Source organism: Neomonachus schauinslandi, chromosome 4 (assembly GCF_002201575.2).
Source record: "Neomonachus schauinslandi chromosome 4, ASM220157v2, whole genome shotgun sequence".
NCBI lineage: Eukaryota > Metazoa > Chordata > Mammalia > Carnivora > Phocidae > Neomonachus > Neomonachus schauinslandi.
Genome location: NC_058406.1, coordinates 111,708,903 through 111,729,947, shown reverse-complemented (window position 1 = coordinate 111,729,947; position 21,045 = coordinate 111,708,903).

Sequence of the window (21,045 nt, the reverse complement as noted above, 5' to 3'; positions counted from 1 at the left end):
TGAAAAAAAATTATTTTTGCATGATGAATTTTCTTTGTATTAAGAGAAAAATTCTGCTTGCTAATGATTCAGGAACTCCCAACTGAAAAAACAACTAATCTTTTCCAAAGTTCTTTGAAAAATGAGTTTGGAATGTGAAAGACATTTTTTCCTAAAAAATGTACTAATAATGGTTATATATTTATAAAACCCACAAAAATTTATGTAATTGCTTGTATTACCAATGTTAACTTTTTAAAAATGCATCTAGAAATTAAGTGATCAAGGAAAAACTGATAAATTAAACAAAGATTAGGAAGCTATATCAGTCACTGTTCTTGATTGCAGGACCCAGAAATGGATTCTGGCTAACTTTAGAATATATTGGAAGAACACTGTGTGGTTTAGGGGATCCAAAACAGGGATAGAGGAGGCTTGAAAGCAAAACAAGAACATGAACAGTAAGGCTTGAGGCAACGACACACCCCTGGGAATGATCCTGAGAGTTATGACATTCCTAAATCTCAATGCTGCAGCCCCTTGGACTACATACATTTGCAGTAAATAATGTGACTCTGATTTTGTTCATTTAGAAAAAGTTTGAGTTAATGGCATTGATTACTTCAGAACCTTTTTCTTTAATGAAATATTTTTAGGAAAGTCTAGAAAGTTACCTCTTGATGTAGGGTAAATTCTTTGGGTTTTTTTTTTTTTGCATTTTATAATTTTATTGGCATCAAGTACTTATGAATATATGCTATAGACTTGCAATAAGGAAGAAAATATGATTGGAGGAATAATTTGACTCACCAGAAAACAGCAGCCTTACAGATATTCTCAAGTGGAAAATAGGAAAACAGTAAAACATACCGAAATAGTCTAAATGTTTTTACTGTGACCATTTATTTATTTTTATTTTTTTATTATTATGTTCAGTTTACTGTGACCATTTAAACCCAGCATGAGGGTGCCTGGGTGGCTCAGTCGGTTAAGTGGCTGCCTTCGGCTTAGGTCATGATCCTGAGTCCCAGGATGGAGTCGGGCATTGGGTTCCCCACTCTCCCTCTGACCTTTGCCCCTCTCGTGCTCTCTCTCTCTCAAATAAATAAATAAAATCTTTAAGCCAGCATGGGAGGGTCACAGGTTATGTCTCTGAGAACAACATAGAATAGAATGGTGGCATCTCATGTACTCTGAGCACTTAGTGGGAGAAGATCCCCCTTCAAGATCACAACTTGCTATGTCTCAGGAACAGAGCTTCTTTCCTTAAAAATTATCTGGTGTCACAATGAGCTCAGTAAATGCAGAACTGGAGCATAACCACAATAGCTTCTATCAATTAAGCATCTTTTCTGTGCCAAATAATTTCCCATAGTCTCTAAAATATCACTAACTTCTCATACCAACTCTATAACTAGGTGTTTTCCCTGTTTATTTATAAGAAACCAAAGACCTACAATTTAGGGTACTAAAACTCTAAGCTTCATGATGCTTTTGAGAAATCAATTAGGAGATTCATGGTTGTAACAGAAATTAAGAACTGCCACTTTTTTTTAATTTAGAAAAGCATTAGCCAATTAAAATATATATTTAGATTTTTTTATGCACATGGACTGAAGTTAGAATTGAATATGGGTTATCTTATTTAATTTTTACAGAAGTCTGTTCTCTGAGGTCTGTACTATTATAAACATCATCCTACATTTGCAGAAATGGGGCACAGAAAGGTGAAGTGGTCTATCTAAAGTTATAAGTAAGTAAAGGATAAGCTTATATTGGAATGTCATAAAGTTATTTTCAGTTTTTATGCTCTAGGCCAGTGGTTGCCAACTAGGGTAAATCCTTTTAAAACACGAGACGTAATGAAAAAAGTTGTGAAAAACAAACTAACAGTTGAAATCTTGCTCTTAAAATATGGCTCCTTAATCTTCCTAAAAACCTCCTACATTTCAAGTTGGAATAATTTTAGGTGGTGGCTTCTCAGCTGACACCCCTGCAGTTGTCTTTCTTACAGACTTGCGTTCCTCAATCCATTGAATCCAACTAGCAAGGCTCATTATTCACCCCAAACAGGTTTCCTTCACCACTTTAGTTGAAATATAGGTGATATTCTTGCATTGCTTCAAACTGCATTCTGTCAAAAAGTCTTTAGCGAAAATGAAAGCAAATATTTTCATTTCTCTCAACTTTCTTTTATGACTTTATTCCATGATTTTTCAGAATATTTGATTAAAACGCACACCTTCTGATTCTTCCAAAATTCATTAGGCATTAGTGTCTCTCTCTCTCTTTTTGTTTGTGTTTATCCAAGTCAAAACTTGTCAAAGAAACATAATAGATGGATGGCAACCAGGGGCAGGGAGTGAGGGAAATAGGATATGTTGGTCAAAGGGTCCAAAGTTCCAGTTTAAAGATGAATAAATTCTGGAGATCTACTGCACAGCATGGTGACTATAGTCAATCTGAAGGTTGCTATAGAGTAAATCTTAAATATTGTTACCACATGTGCACATACATTATAATTATGTGAGGAAATGGATGTTAACTAACCTCATTGTGGCAATCATTTTGCAATATATACGTCTATCTGAGCATTATGTTGTACACCCTGAACTTATACAATGTTGTATGTCAATTATATTTCAATAAGCCTGAGCAAGGGAAGCTGTAATTCTTAACTGACTCTGCAACTCCTTGGTACCATGGCTCTAATAATATTTGCAATCTAGGAAGACCATTTTTTAGAAAAACTCGATCTCTTGCTCGGTGTGTTATGTATTAGAGATTCCTAACATTACCCTGGAGAATGAGACTGTAGAAAATTTCAGCATAGATTTGAATGACAGCAAGTTTTGTGACTACAACGTTCTGCCTAAAAGTAAACTTGCACATATGATAGTATTTTCAAAATACACATCTAAAAGCAATTGTATTCTAAGGCAACACAAAGCATGTTAAACACAAAATATATTATACTGTTTGAAAACACAAGAGCCTAATAATTCTCTTGAAGTTTCAGTATCTAGAACTGCTCCATTCAATCTGGAATTCCAGGACATACAGTGTCCAGAGGACTCCAGTCTGCAGGAAAGCATGGATACCTCTCTTCACCTTCACTTCAAGTTTCTGGTTTCTTATACCCTGTGCATAGTTCATTCTTATGTAAGAGAATTGGTATCTTCACATGGAATGAACTTTGGTCATTTTGGGAAATTACTAAATGCTGTCAAATTCAGAGATAACTCCTTAAAACCCCTATATTATATAACACATTAGCCAGGGTTCTCCAGAAAAACAGAACCAATAGGAGATGATAGATAGACAGTTAGATAGATGATAGATAGATAGATAGATAGATAGATAGATAGATAGATAGATAGATAATAGATAGATAAGAAGAGATTTGTTATAGGAATTGGCTCATGTGGTTATGGAGGTGGAGAAGTCCCATGATGTGCTGTTTGCATGCTGGAGAACCAAGAAGGCCAACAGGATAAGTACAAGTCCAAATGAGGCCCAAGAATCAGGAGGTAGGGCAGGAACAGGGGTGATGGCATAAGTCTGGGTCTGAGTCCAAAGGCTTCAGAGCCAGGAGTGTCCAAGGGCAGGAGAAGATGGATGTCTCAGCTCAAGCAGAGAGAAAGAATTTGCCCTTCCTCCTCCTTTTTGTTCTATTTAGGCCCTGAGCAGATTGGATGATGCCCCCCTGCATTGGTGAGGGTAATGTTCTTTACGCAGACTAACTGGGTCAAATGTTAATATCTTCCAGATATACCATTCCAGACATACCCAGAAATAATGTTTTACCATATAGCTAGTCATCCTTTAGTCCAGTTAGACTGAGATATAAAATTAATTATCATATCACAGGTATTCATGTGAAATTTACCATTTGGTATCTTAGGGTATAACTACAGACCAACACAGCTTGCACACATGTCTCTCTTGAACTCTCACAGCCACAACTGCTACATTTCTAGAGTGTGATCTTTTTCAATATTAACTGAATAAGTGTTTTCCAAACACAATCACCAGCTGGGAGGATAGATTAGGGGAGTGAGAAGAGAAGCTCCATTTGTGCAAGGAGTGTGTGTTCCTCATCCATCACAGCCTAAAACCGACCCAGGAGAGCATGATGTGATTACATTAATTGGAGACAGGAAAGGACCCACTGGCATTGCTGAAAAACAGTTTTGAAAGTCATCTGAGAAGACAGGCAGGACTACCCCCCCAGAGGATAGCTTGACACATATGGAATGGAGCCTCTTGTGAAGGGAATAGCTACCTGAGGTACCAAGGGCAGGAGAAATAAAGTAAAATAATTCCCATTCCCCTAAGGTGTTGTCAACCAGATTGACCCTATGATGAAATGCAGATGGATCAAGTGATGTGTAGGACCCCACACACAGCTCAAGCCCAGGGTAGAAATTGGACCATTATTAGTAAGTAGTACAGAAATCTGGACTCATCCTGTGTCTGATATGAAAGTCATCCAAAATCACCATGTTAGTACTATTCTGGTGGCCCAATCTTGCCTGAATATGCAAAAGAAACACCACACTAGCCAGGACACACTCCAGGAACTAAAGCTTAGCAATAGTGCTTTAGATTCCTCATAAGTGTAGGGCTGAAGCTCTTTGGGCATCTGGTCACCCCCCACACAGTTGGATTAGAAAGCCTACTGGGGGCAGGGGGATGGATACCAGGGCCCATACTGGTTCTAGTCTGGGCTTGGTGAGCTTTGCACCGGTCAGTGCAGACCAATCCCAGATACCAGAGGGGAACTTAGAACCTTCAAATGAAAGCACAATAAAGTGGGAGAGGGTCCTATCTGAGGTCGGGGCTGGGATCAGAGCCTCTCTTGCTTAGATCTAAGGGTGGTGTTGGTCAGATAAATTAAATTATTGGAGGTCAATATTCAGCCAAAGCAGTTAGACTCCAGAGAATGTTGTCTTTACAACTCCACTGGATTATTTGACAAAGAAAATGATTTTTTGGTAAGAGCAAATAATCATTCCCCAATTTATGAGTATGGCTGACTCTGTTTACTTGTAATAAATTTTCTTAAGAGTTATTATCTGTATTTATCTCCAAAGCTAGAAAGTTAGTTTTTTTCTAACCATTCCTTTGTATCTTTTTCCTTGAAAGTGGTTTTTTTCTTTTTTATGAAAATAAATCTTAAAGTGAATCAATAAGGCAATCAATTACATTATCTGTATTATGAACCATAAGCAAACAAAAAGTTTTATGCTTTCAGAAACAAACTCGGCATCATTTCCATTTTATATTTTAGAATATCTATAATACTCTGAGGATTCCACACTTTTCAAAACATAATACTCAAGCCTTTAGTGTGGTGCAAAATCCCTTCACAAACTGCCTCGCATACATGCTGAGCCTGTTCTCAGTCTCTGGGTGAGAGTCTTTGCCTCTGTGCACCCCACTCCTGCCATGAACAAACATTCTTCTGGCCCTGAGAACCTGGCTCTTTTCATAGTTCAATATAACAGTCATAGTTACTAGTGTTTTACTTTCAGGAGTAGGACAATGTATTTTCTTTCTTATTTTTCAGTACTGTCTAAATTTTCTTTGGAGAAAGACAAAAAAAAAAACCAGTTGCATCTAATGTGGACACTATAAACTTAAGGGTACAAGTATGGACAATATGTATTTTGTTAAAATGTTTATCTTTAAGCATTTTTGAAATTTGAAAAGGAATGTAACACTGAAAAGCTCATGAAATATTTAAGTAGACTCTTTCCCCCCTTTAGATACTGAATAAAGCTTTTACTTTTATTTATTTGATATTATGAGCAGAAAGAGTTCCTGAGAAAAGAAATATATTTCATTGACAATGACTCCAAATAAAGTAGTAACCTTCATAATCCCAAAAGCATGGTGATGAGAAGAGAGAAGGGGAAAATGTCCCAATTTTTTGAAGGTTATTGTGGTAAGTTAAATACTCTTATTTGTCATTAATGTAATTCTATATCCGTGGTGTTAGTGGTTTAAGCCAAAAGGTTTGAGCCACAGGTGTGTTAGATTATAGGCAATCCCCATGGAGAAAATGGAAGATGGCTTATGCCTACATTATTATTGATTTCAGTTGTACAGTGGAAAATTTGACCTGTCTTGTGAAGTTCTTAATGGTTAATTCTACTGTCCTCATCAGAGAACACTTAGCACACACAAAGGGTGTCTGATCAGACTAACAACAACTTGTGAATCACACTGAGGCATAACAGAAAGAGCACTGGACTTGGAGTCAGAAGATATGGGTATAATTTACAAAGCTTCAGTATCCTGGGCCATAAAATGAAAGAACCTAACAAGATACTGTCTGTTATCCTTCCAAGCTACAAAATTTTAACTTCATTGATTCTTGCAGTAATCAGAAGCATGTTATCCTGTCAGCTTCTGTGGGCCACATAAATTTTGCCTTCAAACTTGTCTACATACACTAGCTTGTTGGTGTTTATTGGAATTTTCTTACTGATTAAGATTGGATTCCCCACATTTATATAAGTTTACTCACAGATGAGTAAATTATAAAGCATCACTATTTTTTAAGTTAGATTACTTAGATGTTGTCAGATCTCCATTTCACTTGGGGCAATGAGCTAAAGTCAAGCTCACCTTGTGATTAGGTATAGATTTATGACATATAGCTGACTTCCACAAAATTGGTCATATTACATAAGAGACACCTGATTAATTGCATCATTATTGGGTATATTTCACTCACATAGATAACTTCAGGGAGAATAGGACTCAAAAGTTAATCTTGTTTGGATTGTACTTTCAACTACTTTCATAACTGCATGTTACTGAACTTCTTCATCTATATTATTCTTAAAAAATGGTGATTAAGATCATTCATTTGTGTAATGGTAGTATAATGGTTAATATTATGTGTCAACGGAGCCAGGCTACAGAAACCAGTTGTTTGGTCAAACATGAGTCTAAAAATTGCTGTGAAGATATTTTGTCTATGTGATTAACATTTATGATCAGTTGACTTTAAGGGAAGGAGATTGCCCTCAGTGATGTGGGTGGGCCCCCGCCCAATCAGTCAGAGGCCTTAAGAGCAAAAACTGAAGTGTTTGTAAGAAGTAATTCTGCTTCAAGACTGTAAAATAGAAAAATTCTGCCCAAGTTTCTATCTTGCTGCCCTGCCCTATCAATTTTAGACTTGCCAGGCAACCACATTTTAAGGAATGAGCTGATTCCTTAAAAAAATCTCTCCTATAGGGGCCTCTGGGTGGCTGAGATGGGTGACTGTCCCACTCTTGATCTCAGCTCAGGTCTTGATCTCAGGGTTATGAGTTCAAGCTCCACGTTAGGCTCCATGCTTGGTGTAGAGCCTACTTAAAAAGAAAATTTCATATGTATATGATATATATATTTCTCCAGAGAAATAGAACCATAGGGTGTCTATATAGCATATAAAGCATAACTGCTGTCCACGGAATAATCACCTTAATTCTTTCAACCTACACAGGCCATTTAAATATAGCCAGACCTCCGTATATGTGAAATTGTTCTTTTATTTACTACAAATGAAAAGTGGGTCAGATATCTCATTAAAACCTGTTGATAATAGTGGTATTTACTCTTCTAAATCAGACATTATGCAGTTTTTTTCAAAGGCCCACCTCAAGATGGTGGCAAACAACGTATCTATTCATTTCTCTGTTACTTTGCCAACATGAAAGAAGATGGAATCATCAAAGTGTAATCCAGGATGTTTCTACAAGTCTTTAGTGATCACAAGCAGAGTGCCAGAAAGACTTAGGACCTCAGCTCAAAACTGAGCTCAGTTTGCAATGTATTGAACAAGAATTATATATATTATATGGTACATTTTATACTAGAATTCAGAAAAAGAAAACTAGATAAGAATTGCAAGGTCTCCAATGTCTAAAGAAATATAACCTAAGAAAATGAAAAACTACTTGATGAAACCAGAAATGATTTTGCAACAATTTCACCATGCAGTCTGTGATTTGATGAAAAAAATTCCTGAAGATTACAAAGACAAAAAATAACCTGACAACTGATCACTTGAACTCTATCTTAATATGTCTTGGTTTCTTCACAGACATCAATGCATATATACAGTTCCAATTCACTGAATGATACATTTTATTTTCCATTTGAGTTTACATTAATACTTGTTGTATCAGACAACATTCTCCAGAGACGCAGAACCAATAGTTTAGATATATATTTTTATTGGTTCTATTTCTCTGGAGAAATACATATATTATAGATTTGTTTTAAGATGATCTGTTTTACGAAGACAGATTTGAAAGACAGATTTGTTTTAAGGAATCAGCACATGCAATCATAGGGGCTAACATGTCTAAAATTGATAGGGCAGGTCAGGAAGCTGCAAACTCAGGCAGAACTTTCCTATCTTACAGTCTTGAAGCAGAATTCCATCTTCCAGAAACCTTCTTTTTCTGTTTCAGAAGCTTGTTTCTGCCTTGTTAGGGGATCAATTTTCATTTTATGTTGATAACTGCGGATAGCTCTTTTAACTTCCAGGTGCTGACTGATCTGCCTCTCACTGACAAATTCATCCAAAAGTGGGTTAGGATTCAGATATTTGAAATCAACAAATTTAATGTCATAATAATAAAAAAGGTAATGGAGTATTTTTGGAGCTCAACAAACTATTTTTAAAGGTTATTTGGAAAAACAAATGTGCAAGAAGAGATAAGGAAAATCCTGAAATAGAAGAGTTATAAGGGAATTAATGCCAACAGATAACATTCACTAAAAATCTACAGTGAAATATCAGTTTCTCATTGCTATTATAAAAAATTAACACAAATTTCATGACTTAAAACAATATGAATTTATTCTCTTAACAGTTCTGGAGTTCAGCAGCCCAGAACTGGTCACCAGGGCTAGCTCCTTCTGAGAGCAATTAGGGAGAATCTTCTTTTTTTAATTTTTAAAAAGATTTTATTTATTTTTGCAAGAGAGAGAGGGCACAAGCATGAGCTGGGGGGTGTTGTGGAGGGGCAGAGGGAGAAGCAGACTCCCCACCGAGTGGGGAGTCTGATGCTGGACTCAATCCCAGAACTCTGGGATCATGACCTGAACCAAAGGCAGATGCTTAACCGACTGAGCCACCCCAGGCACCCTCATGTACAAATATTTTTTTATTATTATTATGTTCAGTTAGCCAGCAGATAGTACATCATAAGTTTTTGTTGTAGTGTTCAATGATTCATTAGTTGCATATAACTTTTTTTTTTCCCTTTTCCAGCCTCTATAGGTCACCTGCATTCATTGGCTCATGGCCCCTTCCTCTATTTCCATAGTCAGCAGTAAAGCATCTTCCAATGTCTCCCCATTCTTATCTCTGCTCTGTCATCCCTTTTTATGACTCTGAACCTCCTACCTTCCCCTTTTGCTTATAAGAACTCCTATGATCATAATGAGTTCATCTGCATAATCTAGGATAATCTCCCCATCTCAAAATCCTTAAATTCATCTCATCTGCAAAGTCCCTTTTGTCATATAAGTAACATATTCACAGGTTCTGGGGGTTAAGATGTGGACATTTGGGGAGACATTATTCCGTTTATCACACAAAACCATTTGATTCATATGTTAATAAGTAAAGCAATAAAATAAATACAGAACCTAGAAATATGCAAAAAACCATATGGAAATTTATGATATAATAAATTTAATGTTTAATGAAATGGGGGAAACTGGAGACATGGTATCACATTGTATACATTAAATAAGTGCAGTTTTTAAAAATATCAATCATACCTCAATAAAGCTAAAAAAATTTTAAAAATACACAGCCTGAGCCAAAATATGGAAAAACAGAAACTTACATATATTTTGGGTTGGAGTGTAAATCAGTACAACTTTTTAGGAAAGACCCTTGTCAGGATCTTTCAAAACTAAATTTCAGGTGCTCTCTGACCTAGCACTTCATTATAAAATGCCTTAGGGAGGGGCACCTAGGTGGCTCAGTCATTAAGCATCTGCCTTCAGCTCAGGTCAGGATCCTGGGGTCCTGGGATCAAGCCCTTCATCAGGCTTCCTGCTTGGTGGGAGGCCTGCTTCTCCCTCTCCCACTCCCCTTGCTTGTGTTCCCTCTCTCATTGTGTGTCTCTCTGTCAAATAAATAAAATCTTTAAAAAATTAAAATAAAAAAATAAAATAAAATGCCTTATGGAATTCCTCAAAAGGCGTCTGAAGCCCTGGGTACCATTAGACAGTGATTATCTCTTCTCTTGAGAGCAGGGGACTAATAGACTGTGACCATTTTGGCTTTATACAAGATGTGCCAGGTGTCTATGTCACTTTCAAAAATTACTCTTTATTTCTGTACTACTGGAAAATCCATAGCATCTGCAAATCTCTTGTTTTATTTAAAAATCCTGCTTTCTCATATTGACAGTTTAGTCTCAATACATGTATTAGAAAGAAATTTGTTCCTTTCTCTTCTAACAAGGAAAAGAAGGTTTTGATTGGATCCCATCCATAGTTGCTCCCTGCAGAGAGTAACACAAACTCTACTAATTCTGTCACTTGATGGTTTCTCAGTTGCTCAATTGTGGGGTGAAGAGAAGTCCCTGACCCTCTCCACCTGAGTAAACAGAGCCATTTCTAAGGCTCGGGGAAGTTCAGCTGGCTGCACACCTACCTTTCAGGCAGAAAGTTGGAAGCAAATATTATTTGACTTTGCATTTGAAAAAGGATAACTGATCTATGAAACATTTTGACCAGTCTATGTCTCTATGTTATATAGGATGATCTCTAAGAAATACTTTCAAGTGAAAAAGCAAGGAGTAGATTAGCATGCATAGTATCCTCCCAAATGTGTATAAAATTATGGATCTAGATTTGTGTATGATCAGAATATTTTCATAAATCAATATACAAAAAACTGAAAACATTATTTACATTTGAGGAGGGAGCCTGGGTTGATGATGGTCTGATGTGGAAGGGAGATAAATATTTTTTCATATAAATGTGTACAGTGTTTGAGATTTTTACCATACATATGTGCTAGTATTTAAGTTAAAGAAAATCAGTTAATAAAAAGCAAATAAGTTCAATTATAACTGGTGTATCCCTTAGTTTCTTCCATGTTGTTGCAAGAATGGCAAAATCTTCTTTTTTAAGGCTGAATAATATTCCATAGTGCATATATACCACAATTTCTTCATCCATTCATCTCCTGGTGGATATTTATGTTGTTTCTAGATCTTGGCAACTGTGAATAATGCTGCAATGAACATGGAAGTGCAGATATCTCTTCAAGGTACTAATTTCATTTACTTTGGATATATATCCAGAAGAGGGATTGCTGGATTATATGGTAATCCCATTTTTAATTTGTTTTTGTTTGTTTTTAGACCATCATAAACTGTTTATTAGGTAAGAATTTTACAAACATTGCCTAGGTTAGCAGTAAAAGTGGAACCAGACATTGTTGCATCTTCTCCAACCTGAAAGACAAGAACCACCAACAGTATGATGGAACTGTGGCCCTTCTTAAGACCACAGCTCTTGCAGCCTGAAGCTGTCAGCCCCCACATCTGCCTGTGCTTGTGGACTGGTTTGGTGAACCACTTGGGACCAGGATTTCTTCTGACAGTTTTATGGAATGAATCAATGAAGATAACCTCAAAGAATTTGTGCATGGAATCTTCACTTACCAAGTAAGAACTCAAGACTCTCAGAGCCCCACAGTGGTGTCCAGGGTCTCTCCTTGACAACAGACTGAAGGCTTTGAACAAACTGTAGCTGGTTAACACCATGATGGACAGGCTTTCTGTAGGTTACATCCTTAGAAACTGGGTGTCTGGAGCCAGCAGGGTGCACATGAATTGGACATGTGACATAGCATTGATTGGCCTTATATCTCATTCTGTGCATGTTATGGCCCAGTGTGGCAGTGGCCTGCAGAGTGCAGAGAGCAGGCAGTACTCCAGCAGTGCAGCCTGAGAAGAAAGTCCTTTGTGCTAACTGCTCCACAGCTCCTGGATTTATTTATAAGCACCCATCTGGGTTTACTAATTGCTGCTGCCAGAAAAAAAGAGATATTTTTAACTTTTTGAGGCATTTCCATACTGTTTTCCATAGTGACTACCAATTTATACTCCCGCCAAGATGGAACCAGAGTTCCCTTTTTGCCATATCCTTGCCAACACTTATCTCTTGTCTTCTTGATGTTAGCCATTCTAACAGGTGTGAGGTGATATCTCACTGTGGTTTTGATTTGCATTTCCCTGATGATTAGTGATGTTGAGCATCTTTTCATGTATCTGTTGGCCATTTGTATGCCCTTTTTGGAAAAATGTCTCATCAGGTCTTTTGCCCATTTTTCAATTCTGTTGCTTATTCTTTTGCTATTGAATTGAGTGAGCTCCTTATACATTTTGTATATTAACCCTTTACCGATATATGATTTGTTAATATTTTCTCCAAATCCATAGCCTGTCTTTTAAGGTTGTCTTTGCTGTGCAGGTGTTTTCTAATTGATCTTGTCCCACTTGTTGATTATTGCTTTTATTGCCTATGCTTTTGTTATTATATCCAAAAAATTATTGTCAAGGTCTATGTCAAGGAGTTTTCGCCCTATGTTTTTGTCCAGGAGTTTGACAGTTTCAGGCCTGACATTTAAGTCTTTGATCCATTTTGAGTTGATTTTTGTGTATGATGTAAGGTAACGTTCTAGTTTCTTTTTTCTTTTTCTTTTTCTTTTTTTTTTTGCACGTGATTATTCAGTTTTCCCAACACCATTTGTTGAAGAGACTATCCTTTCCCCATTATGCAATTTTGGCACCCTTGTCAAAGATCAGTTACCTTTATGTGCATGGGTTTCTTTCTGGACTTTCAATTCTCTTCCATTGTTCCACATGTCTATTTATATTCCAGTACCATACTGTTTTTATTGCTACAGGTTTGTAATATCATTTGAAATAAATAAATATCATGCCTCCAATTTTGTTTTTCTTTCTCAAGACCATTCTCTTCTTTCTCATTGCTTTGGCTATTCAGGGTCTTTGCGCTTCTATATGAATTAATTTTTTTTTATTTCTGTGAAATATCCCATTGGAATTTTAATAAGGATTGCATTGAATCTGTATATTGCTTTGGTTAGTATGGACATTTTAACAATATTAATTCTTCTAACCCATAAGTGTGGAATGCTTTTCTATTTATTTGCATCTTCACTTTCTTTCACCAATATCTGATAGTTCTCAGAGTACAGATTTTTTACCTCTTTGGTTAAATTTATTACTAAGTATCCTTTTTGATACTACTGTAAATGAGATTGTTTTCTTAATTTTTTTTCTGATAGTTCATTGTTAATGTATAGAAATGCAACTGATTTTTATATGTTGATTTTGTATTATGCAACTTTACTGAATTCATTCATTCTAAGTCTTTTTGTGGAGTCTTAGCAGTTTTCTACATATAGGATTATGCCATCTATGAGAAAAGATCATTTTACTTATTCCTTTATGATTTGTAGGCTTTTTATGTCTCTTTCTTGCCCGACTGCTCTTGCTAGAATTCCAGTACTGTATTGAATACAAGTGGCAAAAGTGGGTATTTTTGCCTTGTGCTGGATCTTAGAGAAAACGTTTTCATTAGTTTTACACACTAATTATGCTATGTTGGAAATACCTGGGTATTTCCTGAAAAGAGATGGGTAGAATTTATTATTAAAATTTTATCTTAGAGGTTGTTCAGTTCTGAGCAACTTTGCAACCAGAAAATCTTCAGAACTTAGTCAAAATCAGGAAAATGGGAGTGATTCTTGAATATATCATAAAATTTGCCTCATTGCCTTCATTGTTTTAAGAGGAAAAAATTGAACTCCTTGCATTAAATGTATCCCAGTAGAGTAACTAAAATAGGGTCTTTTCCATTCTTGTTCCCTGAAGTCTCATCACAGGGACTGGCTCTCAATAACTATTTATTGAACAAATGAATGAATGAATAAATTTGCTCATCAATATCTACCTTAAATCCTGGGATTTACTATCTAAAAACAGTGAGAAAATGACAGGTCCCAAAATAAATGTGGAGAACAAGGTATAGCAGTGGGGTGGAACTATTACATCACAAATCAAAACTTCTTCAAGAGACAGTGTACAATACAAATTTAAATAAGGAGTAAGGACCTTAATGCTAGGAGTTTGCATACATTATATATAGTATGCAGTCCAATCATTTCACCAAGACTCTAAACATACAGATATATAGATAAAGACATATAGAGAAGCATATATTTTTTTTTGCCCTAAAAATACAGACTTATAGACCATATTAAGATGGTTGAGAACTGAGGTTATTCCTTAGCTATTTTATTTTTTAAAATATTTTATTTATTTATTTGAGAAAGAGACAGAGAGAGCACAAGCTGGGGGAGAGGCAGAGGGAAGGGGACAAACAGACACTCAGTTGAATGTGGAGCCTGATGTGGGGCTCGATCCCAGGACCCCAGGATCATGACCTGAGGCCAAGCCAGACACTTAACCAACTGGCCACCCAAGTATCCCCTTTGCTATTTTAACTAAAGAATCTTAATCTGTGAACTTTCCATTTGATGTTGCTTAAATGTATTCAGGTTAAGCAAATCAAAACAAGTGATGGAATCATTTATTAAAATAAAAGCAAATTTCTGTTGACTTCAGCAAACACCATATTAAAACCCTTACCTATAGGGCTGAAGTTCAGTAAAGAAGTGCTTAGACTGAACATAGAACATTACAACCAAATATCTGGGGCTGATTTTTGTGTCCAGTAGTCAGCTCTTTAATGAAGTGTTTGTGAAAAGGGAACTTATTCAAGGCAGTCTATCTGTTTGCTTTTTCTAGATGAATTCCAACTGAATATTTACCCTCTTTCTAGTAATTAATTTTTTCAGATATCATCGTTTCTACTAGCAAATCAACTGATAGGACCATAGTATGTTCATTTGGATTTCATCTGTGTTACTTATTAACCAATTTATTTTTTTCTGCAACAATATAGCCCATTGTTTGAGAATAATTTGAATTAATTATAAAATTGTTTATTGAATATATTAAGGTTTAAGTCTAAAATATTATTAGCTAATAAAGCCAAGAACCATTTCCATATCAGTTAAAGGCAATGTTTAACCTTTAGAACAAAATGTAGCAAGTCACTTTTATTATTGTTAAAATGGGAGTGTAATGCATATTGTGATGGAGAGTTTGTCCTTCTTACAATCAGTGAAACTTCAGTTAGATATTCTTATTCCACATCCATTGCCTTCTCATCACCCTCATCAAACATCAAAACAAAGATTAAACTTATTGGTAGTTTTATTTAAGAGTCTTTGAATGCATTTTTCCCAATGGTAAGGCTTCAGTAAACAGATTCAGCTTTCAAAATTACCCTCTTTTTCCTGGGAGCTATCAGCTATTTTCATAGGTATAATAATGGGAAATTTCCTTAGCAACATCTCTCGCAATTTAGGTTAAATTCATTGGTGTCCTTAGAATGCTAAGGACTAAGGACACAGAACATCACAACCAAATATTTGGGGCTTATCTTTGTGTCCAGTAGTCAGCTCCTTAATGAGGTATTTTTGAAAAGAAAACTTACTCAGAAATGTACCTCTTTGCTGAGAAAGAGACTGGTGACTTGTGTCAAAATAACATTTTAATTATCTATCCCCTGTGGGACTTAATTATATATTCTTCTGTTCTCAAGAAAGCTATCCTTATTTTTAACACATAGTTTTAAAAATCTGATACAACCAAAGAATTCATTACATATTCCAATGATGCTTAAGACATGCTCATGAATTGCTTTTTTCTCTTGAAAACTAAAAAAATAATAAAACAAAAAAGCTTTTTTTTTTTTACAAAACTAGAAAATACCTGGAACCCTGAAAAATAATTGGAAAGGTGTGGTTCAGAAGTGTGGAAAGATAATGACAATAGCACTACTGTATCCTAGATTTTTGGAACAAGGTGACAAAGTTTACACCCAAGACATGGCGTATACACTAAAGGGAACACCCAAAATCTCTTGCTTGTAGATGTGGGAACAGAATACTCTTTCAAAGTACATTGTTGCCATTAGTGCATATAAGAATTTGACTAGCCATTTGCAATAAATTTTAAAACAACAATCTGAAAAAAAATCCCCTTTTAAAAAATATCAAAACAACAAGATACAAAAAGTCAATACAAAAAGAAATGTCAAAACCACAAAAGAAAATGAAATAAGAGTTGACAGAGCTCAGGAAAATATTGGAAGCAAAAAACGATCACAGGAATGAGGACAAATTGACAATTATGAACAATGAACAGCTCAGGAAACAAAGAAGATGGGAAAGATTAGAATGAACAGAAAAAAAAGCAACGAAATAATTAGAGAAAAAATAATAGAGAAGCAAGAGAAGCAAAGGAGGCTAAAAATATACATAATTAGATCCCTCACCCCCCAAATAAATCATAAATAAACAGAAAATTTTTGAAAGGTATAATTTAATAAAACAAATTCTTCAAGAAATAAACAAAGACATGAATCCACGGATTTAAGGGAAATACTCTGACATATGTAGTAAAGTTTCTGAACATCAAATATAAAGACATATTTGGGGGCCCCTGGGTGGCTCAGTTGGTTAAGTGACTGACTTTTGATTTGGGCCCAGGTCATGATCTCAGGGTTGTGAGATTGAGCTCCACATCAGGCTCTGCACTCAGTGCAGAGTCTGCCTGGGATTCTCCCTCTCCCTCTGCCCCACCTTGCTTTCTCTCTCTCTGTCAAATAAATAAGATCTTTAAAAAATAATAAAATAAAGACATATTTGGCAAACAAACAAAAACAATAAGATGATCAAATGGGAGAAATGTTCTCCATAGCCCCATTCATTAGAATATTAAGAGAGATGAGCAGAGTACTTAAAGAAAAAAGACAAGATTTCCCAAATTTTATACCCACCTAAACTCTCATTCAAATATGAAAGAGACAAACCATTTGATAATATTTAAAAAGAAAGATAGAAACTATTGTTCTCACTCACCCATTTTGAAAGAGCATAGAATGAACTCAGCCAATTAAGAAATGAATGGAAAAACTATATAGGGGCTCACAAAGAGCCCTGAATCTAGTTAATTGTACACACTAGACTAAAATGTAGGGATTAGAGAATATCATGTAAATGTAAATGTCCCAAATCAATATTTTGAAGACATAAGGGGATAAGGGATGGCCTTATAGGGGGTGATGTAAATATGCTAATTTAACTTTTTAAAAAATTTTTTTTATGTAGCCTCCATACCTAGCATGGAGCCCAAGGTGGGGCTTGAAATCAGAGCCCTGAGATCAAAACCTGAGCTGAGATCTAGTAGAACACTCAACTGGCTGAGCCACACTGGTGCCCCTATTTTTAATAATTGAGTTACAAAAGATATTATTTGAAGCTCAAAGCTAGATAATAGAAGTAAAGAAATATTTAGCAGCATAAAACAACTCTGTATAGTACAAAAAAATTAAATAAAATGGGTAATGGGAAAAAATAAATTACATGTATTAAATACTTGGAAGAAATGGAAATGGTTGCCATAAATCTATGACAGTCATAGATTTATGACAGCCCCTTCCCCTCACCAGACACACAGACACACACATAGACACACACATACACGTCTAAAATATCATCATCAGATCTTAATAGATACAGGTTTAGAGTGAAATGTTACCAAAATCTTTAGGGAACTGATGGTTCTGGTGCTATTCAAACAATTTCAGAACATTAAGAACTGTATTTTCTAAAAAAAATGTACTTTCTAAATTTTTCATAAAATGAGGGTAATAATGAGCTGAAAATCTACAAGAAAAAATAAATTAAAAAAATAATTTACAAAGAATAAGTAGCCTTTATTTCAAGAATATCAAGATACTTTCATTTTAAAAAAAAGATATATCCATTTTAAAAATCTGTTATAATATTTATTGTATTATTATTAAACAACAGAAAAAAGTAGATTTTCATATTGAAAGTTTTAAAAATTTAACATCTATTTTAATTAAAAAATTTTAAATGACATATAAATATTTAGAAACTTTTTAAACCTAATACATATCATTATGTATTGTACATAATGCGGAAACACTAGAAACAGTCTCATTAAAGTCAGAATCAAGAGAAGGATATCTGCAGTCATTCAATTTTATTTAATCTTATATATTATTTGCAAATAAATTAGTAATGCACAAAAAAAATCCCAAGAGTAACAGCTGAAAAACTTTTGCAAATAACAATAAAATAGCAATCATATAATATACTAAAGCAAATACTTTATTGACAATATCTACAAAGGTAATACAAGACTTAGGAATAAACTTACTTGGGGATAAATACTTAGGGAAAAACAAAATATGTACAGATAAACAACATGCGTGCCAGATCTATAGGAAGAAAATTCTACATGTGCCCAAGAAGCAAAAGTGAAGACTCCATGAAAGAAAGAAGCAGACCATGTTCTTGGAGAGAAAGAGTCAACTCCTAAAGCGGTCATTTTCCCTCATTAATCTGTGAATTTAGTGTGTACTCTGATTCCTGTTTCCTGCACCCCCAGCTTTCAGCCTCTAGTCTCCCCTATATTAGAGCACTGATATTTTCAGGTTAACTGTGGATCGGGCCTCAGCTCTGCTGAGACGCTAGCAAGGAGCCCAGGGGTGAGGGCAAGCTGTTGGAAAACCTCAGAAACAGCTTGGTGTTTAAGGTTCAGATGACCTCAGAGGGAAGGGAAGTAGTTCCATGTTGATTGGTGTGATTGTGCTAAGTTGACGTGACCTTCAAAAGACCAGGAGGGAGGACAATGGGATGCTGAATCCTTTCCTGCACTGCAGATTGGCAGGCAGGAGTCACCCCCCACATCCACATCCACACACACAGCCCCTGTGTTTAAATTTCCAAACAAATGGGGCGCCTGGGTGGCTCAGTCGGTTAAGCGGCTGCCTTCAGCTCAGGTCATGATCCTGGAGTCCCGGGATCGAGTTCCGCATTGGGCTCCCTGCTCAGTGGGGAGTCTGCTTCTCCCTCTGACCCTCCCCTCTCTCATGCTCTCTGTCTCATTCTCTCTCTCAAATAAGTAAATAAATCTTAAAAAAAAATAATAATTTAAAAAAAAAGAATAAAAAAAAATTTCCAAACAAATGACAAAAAATTAGACCACAAACCATTAATAAATAAGGACCTGGTTCTATTTTATGTGTCTTTGCACAGTTTCTCTCAGGTTCTAATCACAGGGCACATAAATGCTAAGCACCTAAGTACACCTAAGTGATAGTTCATAAAAGACTGAGGAAACATTAAAGCCATTTTTTTTTTCATGTGTGTTCCTCTATATCTGTGGTTCTTAGGGGGCTCACCAAAGCAGATCTTGTAAGCACAGACCCCATGCTCTGCCTCTTATTTTCCAATACCATGTTCCTGTCACCAAGCATGTGGGTTTTCAAGTCATCCAAGTCTCCAACCCCCTGACATCAGCTAGGTATCCTACCATTCAACTCAATTCTGAAACTAACTACCTGGAATGGGTACAACCCCAGGTGAAGGGCTTAGTCCCATAAGACTGCTCCTACTTCAGACACTAATCCCAATTCCTGAGCCTCTTTTATTCTTTATAAAATGGTGGGTTGCTACAACCCTGCTCCCATTTGCTAATGTGCTAGAATGGTTCACAGAACTCAGGAAAAATGGTTTACTTACCCTAACTAGTTCATTATAAAGGCTACAACTCAGGAACAGCCAAACTGAAGTGATGCATAGAACAAGGTATAGGGGAAGGAGGATGGAGTTTGGCTTCTCTGGTCTCACCACCCTCCTAGCACCTTGATGTGTTAACCAACCAGTAAACTATCTGAACCCTGTTATTAAGGGGTTTTATGGTGGTTCAATTACGCAGGCATGACTGATTAAATGAACTCAATCTCCAGTCCCTCTCCCTTTTGTAGAGGAGGTAGGGTAGGGAGACAGTTGAAAGTCCCAACCTTCTCATCACATGATTGGTTCTTCTGGCAACCAGCAGCCATCTTGAAGCTATGTAGGGGCCACCAGCCACCCACTATTTTGTTAGTATACAAAAGACATTCATTACAGTAGTGATTCCAAGTGTTTTAAAAGCTGTGTTCTAGTAATCAGGGACAAAGACCAAACATATATATAATATATATATATATATAATATTTCTCTATTTTTTAATTGTAGTGCACTCTTGGAGTGCTGATATTACTCAGTTATTTAATCCAGGTTACCGTTATTTGAAGTAATGTTCATTCTGGTGCATTTTAGTGCCCTTCCTTATCTCTTATTGCAGTCTTTGGTTTAAAATCTAGTTTGTCTGATGTAAGTATGGCTACTCCAGCTTTATTTTGATGTCCATTAACCTGATAAATGACTCTCCACCTCCTCACTTTCAATTTGGAGGTGTCTTTGGGTCTAAAATGAGTCTCTTGTAAGCAGTATATCGATCGGTCTTGTTTTTTACCCATTCTGATAACCTATGTCTTTTGATTGGAGTATTTAGTTCATTTACATTCAGAGTAATTATTGATAGATATGAATTTAATGCCATTATGTCACCTGTAAAGTCTCCATTTCTGTAGATTGTCTCTGTTCCTTTCTAGTCTTTGTTGCTTTTGGTTTCTCTTTCCCACTCAAAAGGTCCCCTTTAATATTTCTTGCAGAGCTGGTTGAGTGTTCACGAGCTCCTTTAGTTTTTGCTTGTCTTGGAAATTCTTTATTTCTCCTTCTATTCTGAATGACAACCTTACTGGAGATAGTATTCTTGGCTGCATATTTTCCCCATTCAGCATGTTGAATATATCATGTCACTGCGTTCTGGCCTGCTAACTTTCTATGGACAGGTATCTGCTATGTGTCTACCTTTGTAGGTTAAGGACCTTTTGTCCCTAACTGCTTTCAGAATTCTCTCTTTATTTTTGTATTTTGTAAGTTTCACTATGATATGTCTGTGGTGTTGATCTGTTTTTGTTGATTTTGAGGGGAGTTCTCTGTGCCTTTTG